Source organism: Prunus mume, linkage group LG1 (genome assembly GCF_029339155.1).
Source record: "Prunus mume cultivar Tortuosa linkage group LG1, ASM2933915v1, whole genome shotgun sequence".
NCBI classification, from domain to species: Eukaryota; Viridiplantae; Streptophyta; class Magnoliopsida; order Rosales; family Rosaceae; genus Prunus; species Prunus mume.
In genome coordinates, this window is record NC_142698.1 from 3,368,348 (window position 1) to 3,375,705 (window position 7,358).

At 44.7% G+C, this 7,358-nt stretch overlaps 1 pseudogene; it reads right to left on the reverse strand.

Annotated features, from left to right (window-relative positions):
* Positions 1-1,532: 1,532 nt before the first annotated feature.
* Positions 1,533-6,160, reverse strand: LOC148920715 (uncharacterized; annotated as a pseudogene).
* Between the last annotated feature and the right edge of the window lie 1,198 nt (positions 6,161-7,358).

The following is a 7,358-nucleotide window of genomic DNA, read 5'->3' on the forward strand; positions in this document are numbered from 1 at the left end:
GGCTGCAAGGATGTAAGAATGACCATAAGAAGATTTGGGTGCTATTGGTCCCACCACATCAAGGCCCCACGCATCAAATGGCCATGAAGCAATTGTAGGATGTAGTGGCTCTGGCGGCTGATGTATAAAGTTGGCATGGAATTGACATGCTTGACATTTCTTCACATAATCCATGCAATCCTTGACCATAGTCGGCCAATAGTAGCCCATCCTCTTATTTGGAAATGTAGCTTTGGCCCTGATTGATGAGCTCCGCAAATACCTGAGTGAGCCTCCTCCATTGCTTTGGATGCATCTTCTTCCCCCAAGCATCTTAGAAGGCCTTCGAATGAATGACAGTATAGAATCTCTTTATAATAAATGAATCAAGGTGCCCGACGCCGTACCTCTGATCGATGTCTTGAATCATCTGGCAGTTTCCCATGCTCAAGATAATCCATTAAAGGTTGCCTCCAATCGTCAATGTCAATGGACAATACCGAGATAACGTTGGCTCCTTCTTGCCATGCCCCAAGTGTTAATGGAACAACCCAACGTTGGCAAACTGGAAGATTCACCGCTTCATCTTTTGTCAACGCCAACGTAGCGGCAAGATTGGCTAAGGCATCTGCCATTTGGTTGTCCTTTCTTGGCACATGCTCTAGCGTCAAGAAGTTAAACCTTTCCAGTAATTGCGTGGCCATTTGGTGATATGGAATTAGATCATCATTCCTAACTCGTAGTGGGTCAACAATTGGTTGATCACTAACATGGAGTCACCATATACTTCTAAGCTCGATATCTTCATCTCTACGGCCATTTGTAAGCCCATGATCAAAGCCTAGTATTCTACAACGTTGTTCGAGCAAAGTTCACTTAAAGAGAATGAGTAGGGCAATACGTGTCTCTCGGGTGACAGGAAGACTCGCAGCCCCCGCCCCATCTTTATGAGCGATCCGTCAAAAACATCATCCAAGCTGGAGAAATGTCGTGAAGAAAACTTGTTCGTCGGGTAAGTCATTTGAAATTTCCCAGTCTGCTGGAATTGGATGATGGGCTAGGAAATCTGCAACAACTTGCCCCTTTACCGCCTTTGCTGGAGTGTAGATGATTTCATATTGATTGAAAAACGCCCACTTGGCCAGCGCCCGTCAAGACTGGTTTTGACATAGCGTACCTCACCGGTCAACTCGTGCAATTAGATGAACCGTGAACGCTTGCATGTAGTGCCTTAACTTTTGAATAGCAAAGACAAGTGCAAGACACGTCTTTTCTATAGGCGTGTAGTACAATTTGGGACCAGTAAGAGTTCGGCTTATATAATAGAGTGCTTGCTCCTTGTATGACTCATTCTCTTGCGCCAACAGGGCTCCAATTGAGCTCTCTTGAGCCGCAATGTACAATATGAGTGGTTTGCCTGAAATAGGGGCCCCTAATAGTGGTGAACTCGATAGGTACTTCTTTATGCTTTCAAATGCATTGTGACAAGCTTTATCCCGAACAAATGGAATATCTTTTTTCATAAGGCGATTGAACGGCTGACACCTTTCTGATCAGTTTGAGATGAATCGCCGAATGAACGCGAGACGCCCTTGTAAACTTTTCAACTCACGTAAATTTCTTGGCTCGGGCATACCTCGGATGGCTTTAATCTTAGTCTGATCTACTTCGATGCCTCGATATTTAACGATGAAACCAAGAAATTTACCTGACGTGACGCCGAAAGCACACTTCAATGGGTTCACCTTGAGTTGGTACTTCCGCAATCTGTTAAACACCATTCTCAAGTCTTTCAAGTGATATTCTCTTCTTTTTGACTTGATCACCAGGTCATCAACGTAACACTCGACATTCTTGTGAAGCATGTCACCAAAGATCTTTTGCATTGCACGTTGATAGGTCACACCTGCATTCTTGAGGCCAAATGGCATCACCTTGTAACAGTAAATTCCTTTTAGAGTGCAGAAGGCTGTGAGGTCTTCTTCCTCTGGCGACATTCTTATTTGATTGTATCCAGATGAACCATCCATGAAAGATAAGGCTTCAGGACCTGTGGTTGCATCAACCATGAGCTCAATTATGGGCAATGGAAAGTCATCCTTCGGGCAAGCCTCGTTTAAGTCTCGGAAGTCAACACAAATACGAATTTGTCTAGTGATTTTCTTCTTCACCAGAACAATGTTCGCTATCCACGTCGGGTATTTCACCTCCCTAATAAATCCGGCGGCGATCAACTTGTCAACCGGCTTCGATTTGACTTAGGAGCTCGGGAGCGGCGTTGAGTTTGTTTGATTGGGCGTGTTCCAGGTTTACTGCAAGGTGATAGACAGCAACTTTCAGGATCAAGGCCTGGCATCTCCTTGTATGTCCAAGCAAAGACATCTTTGTACTCAAGTAGCAGTTGATGATAGGACTCTTCTTCACTAGGATTCAAAAGTGCACTAACGAAGATAGGTCTTGGGTCTTCATTTGTGCCAAGATTGAGTTCTTTTAGTTCATCAACAGTCGCTTGGCCTCCATCTTCTAATGCGGCAGGAGCCTTATGAACCTCCTCCTCGAAAGGTTCCTCTTCATCGAGCTCTTTGATCGTAACGTGATGAACAGCTAGAACCTCTGCTTCTTCATCATCATTTTTGTTTTGCTGACTCAAAGTTTCCCGAGTTTGTATGATTGTTCGTCATTTCACTTTGAGTTGGTCACCTGAAGTTACGTCTAATGTAGAGTGACATTTCATACGTGACGGGATTAAGCTCCGAATTTCATTGTCTTCCGTTGAATCGACATGAACTCTAGTTTTCAATTCTTGCTGATTTTTCTCTTTAGACGACTTGCTTGGAACTCCAAGTCTTTCTAGCGCCGATCTGCGTAGGGCTGATTGAATTCCTATTTGGCTATCATGCCCAGTTATCCTTTTGAACACAGAAGGTCGTGATGTTGATTCTTTTATGCGGCTAAAAATTGAGGTCCGTTGGGTAGGCTTGGCTAAACGGTCGAATACTGAGGCTCTCTTACCAGCCTTTGGTTCTTCTTCCTCCTCAACCGCCGACACTAATATGTTGAGCTTCGCTTTCTTTTCTTTTCTTCTAGCAGAGATCTTGACAGGTGCGACATGAGTAAAACCTAGGCCTGCTCTAGCTGAGTCAATTGTGTAACCTTGCTCCTTCAACTTCTTTTAGGTTTCGCTAAGGCCATGCTTCCTTTCTCCTGTGACATCTGGATTAAGCTCTCCCATCGAAGAGGACAAGCCGAAGTCATAACCTGCCTTTGACATGAGCTTATAAGCATTAGGGTCAAAACCTTCTTTTGTTCTTGTGACCGGAAGAGATTCGTGTCTTGTTGCCTCTTGTGATGGTCTGACGAACCCTGGTATCGAAGATTTCGAAACGTCTGAATTATTCAACTTGGGTAAAGGTATGGTTGTCGACTCCTTCAAGAACTTCATGTCGCTTTCTCCTCATTTCCTTGGCTTTACTTCTTCTCCAAATGGGGATTGTCCTTCCTTCTGTCGGGATGATGAGACATAGTGGAGGACGGGAGTAGACACCTTCCGTGAATCTGTCGGTGATGATCCCATTTGTCCGGACAAAGTGCTTTTTGACTTCTTCGAAACATTCTCTGTAGCGGGAGGGCACTTTGAATGCTCTTCTTTTCTTGGCATGGCTTTTCCTGTCGAGTGAACCTCCACGGGAATAACTTCAGATACCACGTCTTCATCCATGTAAAATTTGGCGTCCGCGAAGTAAGACTCGGCTTCAGTAAATGGTTTGACGTCACCCAAGATTTTCTTTACTCCTCCTCTGTAAAATTTGAAACATTGATGTAAGGTTGAAGGCACTATCCCATTTTCATGCACCCATGGCCTTCCTAATAGGAGATTGTAGGAGGTCTTAGCATCAATCACGTGAAATAGGGTGTTTGACTTTAAATCACCTATCACGAGCTCAATTCTGATCATGCCCATAGCTCTTTGTCCTCTTTGATGGAAGCCTTGAATCATGAGACGACTGCGAGACAATTCGTCCATGGTGATGCCTAACTTCATCATCGTGGATTTAGGCATGATGCTCACTACTGAACCTCCGTCCATAAGCATGCGACTAAGTTTTTGTTCTCGCACATACCCTGACACGAAAAGCGGACGATTATGTGGTTTAGATCCTAACAAGAGGTCTTCATCGGTGAATGTGATGGAAGCGCACGTTGCACAGCAAATAGAATGGTCTTGAGACTCAGGCTCTAATTCTCCGATCTTCCTTATCTTATTTGGTTGGATATCGAGATCCATTAATAACTTTACCAATGCTACACGCATGGCTTCAGGGAGTTCCACCGCTTCTTTAATATTTGAATGCGCTGGTGGATTTTCTGCTTGTGTTGAGACCTTTCGCTCTTCATGAGTTTCATATCTTCCTTCCGAGGCATCTTCGCCATCTACCTGATAGCAAGTTGTCATATGGACTGTCTCCATTGGCCCTCTTATAAAGAACACTTTGGGAAAGTATTCTCCTAGCATAACTGGAGTTTGTGGCCCTTGGATTAATGGTCCATCTTCTTGTTCGGAGTCTCTCCTCACCATCCGTCTGGTTTTGTTCTTAGAATGTTGGTGAAAGCCTCTCTTTTGCCGCTCCTTCTTTGATTGAGCATTTTGTCGTTGAGGAATGCGCTTCGTACGAGACTTCCGCCGAGTAACGAGCGTCCATCCTTCATTGTCATCAAAAGACGAGTTACCAATAAAGCCATCACCACATTGATTGTTTGGTTCGCCCACCACCCCTTTTGTACATAGACCAGTCTTCTGGTGTATGCCCCTTGTAGATTGAAACTCCGATCTTTTTGACAATACGGGCAACGGCACCGGATCAAAGGATCCGAACACAATTGTGGCAACGTTCGTCTCCACAATTTCGTCAACATCCAACTCTATCCTTCCTTGCCTATCTAAGTTCATAATTAGCTTCTTCAACATGAATCACTTTTCTACTGGATGGCTGACAATTCTGTGGTATTTGCAAAATTTAGGGTCATTGACCCGGTTCATCTCCTCAGGCCGCTTACCCGATTCATCTCATTTAGGGACAATTCGATCACCTTCTTTTCCAGCAAATCCTCAAGCATACCTGCGACATCGGAGTCAGGAAAATGGTACGTTTTCTCTTCCAATTCCTTCAAGGTGTGTCGACGTCTATCTACCTCTCGGGATGACTCCATCCTTTTGACTTCCCTCTTCTTATCTCGGGTAGAGATTTTGACCGGGACAGTGTTGATTGTCATTGCTTCCTTGGTAGGCTTCTTGACCGGCTTATCTATCTTTTGTCCAAAGACTTTCTCCTTTTTATGCTCAATGACGGGCTCATGCTTTCCTCCGTGGCTAGCGATGCTTAACTCCATATCATGGGCACGAGTGGCCAACTCCTCAAACGTGTGGGGTTTAATCCCTTGGAGAATGTAGAGTAACCCCTAATGCATCCCTTGAATGCACATCTCGACTGCTGATATCTCCAAAAGCCTATCTTTGCAATCCAAGCTTAATGAACGCCATCATCAAGTCGTGAGTTCCATCATACTCACGGTGCGACGAGTGCTATAGAATCTGTTCAAGAATTCTCGCTCCATTTGGTCCCAACTGTCAAGGGACTCGGACTCCAAGTCTACATACCAATCAAATGCATTTCCCTTTAGGGATCGAACAAATTGTTTCACTAGGTGGTCGCCCTCCGTTCCAGCATTGTTGCATGTTTCGACGAAGTGTGCAATGTGTTGTTTTGGATTGCCCTTTCCATCGAATTGTTGGAACTTGGGAGGTTGATATCCCGTCGGCATCCGCAAGTTGTCTATCCTCCTGGTGTATAGCTTAGAATACATGAGCGTGTCTTGGGAAGGTGCTCCGTATTGAACTCTGATAGTGTTCGTGATCATGTCCTGAAGTTGTTGGACCGACAAAGAACCCACCGAGGCGGCATCAATTTTTTTGTGCGACTTTTCACCCGACTACTGCTTCACGACCCAATCCTTTCTCGCTGGATTCCGCCTCATGATGTGGTCCTTTCTTATTTACGTCTTGACCAGGCTCCTTATCCTGATGTGCTTCCCACTTGTTGATGAGAGAAGCAATCTGCACATCCTTCTCTTTGACCATCTTCGTCGGTTTGTGACCGCCGCTCATATGGGCCTGCTGTTCTTCAATAGACATTGCTCCTGTCACCATAACCTGCATGGCCATAGAATAAGACTCACCTATGGGCCTTAGAGGCAATCTTCTTGTTGGTCGTCGGTGGGATCCATGGTATGAGCACGTGCTTGAGTCGGCGTCAAAGCGGCGAGAGGAACGTTCTCTTGAATTCTTGAGCCGAAAAACTCCTTTCTTCATTCCGAGAATTTCTCTCATCCGCCGGGAGGTATTCTTCTTTGCCCCAAAGAGGCGATTGATAACGTTCACGCCTTGATTCACGTCTTTCGCCTTGGCTTGAGTCGGTATGGAAATGACACTGTGGAGTTGCGGATATCGCCTTGGCCTTGCTACGGGCCACGACCCCAGCAGAATCTCCGCTTGAGAAGGAGGTGGTCACGCTTTTCCCTTTCGCCACAGGAACGGTTTGAATCTTCTTAGAGGCCATTGTGTTTGGCGTGTTGGTTGATTTTGGAACTGGAAAAAGAGATGAGAGGTAGAGATGGTCCCACTGGGCGTGCCAAATTTGTAAACACGAATTTCCTGCGACAAATGAGACAAGAACACGTGTACAAAATAATGTTTGTATTTATGAAATTTAGGGGTACAATCTCTGTATTGAATTCTCTGATTCGATCTCCAAAATGTATAAAGAAAATTTGTGTTTGATGCAAGGGTTGTAGGACTTGATCTTGATCAAACGGGTAGCACAAGGCTTGTTTGGTGTTTGGGATTTTCTAGGGTGGACGAACCGGCACGTATTTGTTGTGCTTGGTGGCTCTCCCAAAGTGTAGGTGAAGAATGCAGGGAGTTTTCTACTTCTTCTCAATGCTAGGTTTTTTCTGGCCCTTCTTTCGTCTTGAAGCCTCCCATTTATAGGCTCTTGTAGGATGCTTGACCTAAATAACTTTCCCTATTTAAAACCTTGTTTTGTGGGATTTTGATTTGATTTAAATCAATTCCCATATTCTGGCAATTTAACCAGATTATCTTCAATTGATTGACCTTATTAATATTTGATTTAAATCAAAGTCAATCACAGAAGATTCTTTCCCTTAATTTTGTCTTCATCTTGAACCGTCTGATGCACTCCGTCGGATGTCGCCACGTGTCACCTTTTTGACAACTAATCCGATTTTGATGAGTCACACGCCACATGGGCGAATTATGGGGCCCACAATTTAATCCACCGAACCCTAATTATTTTCTCGTC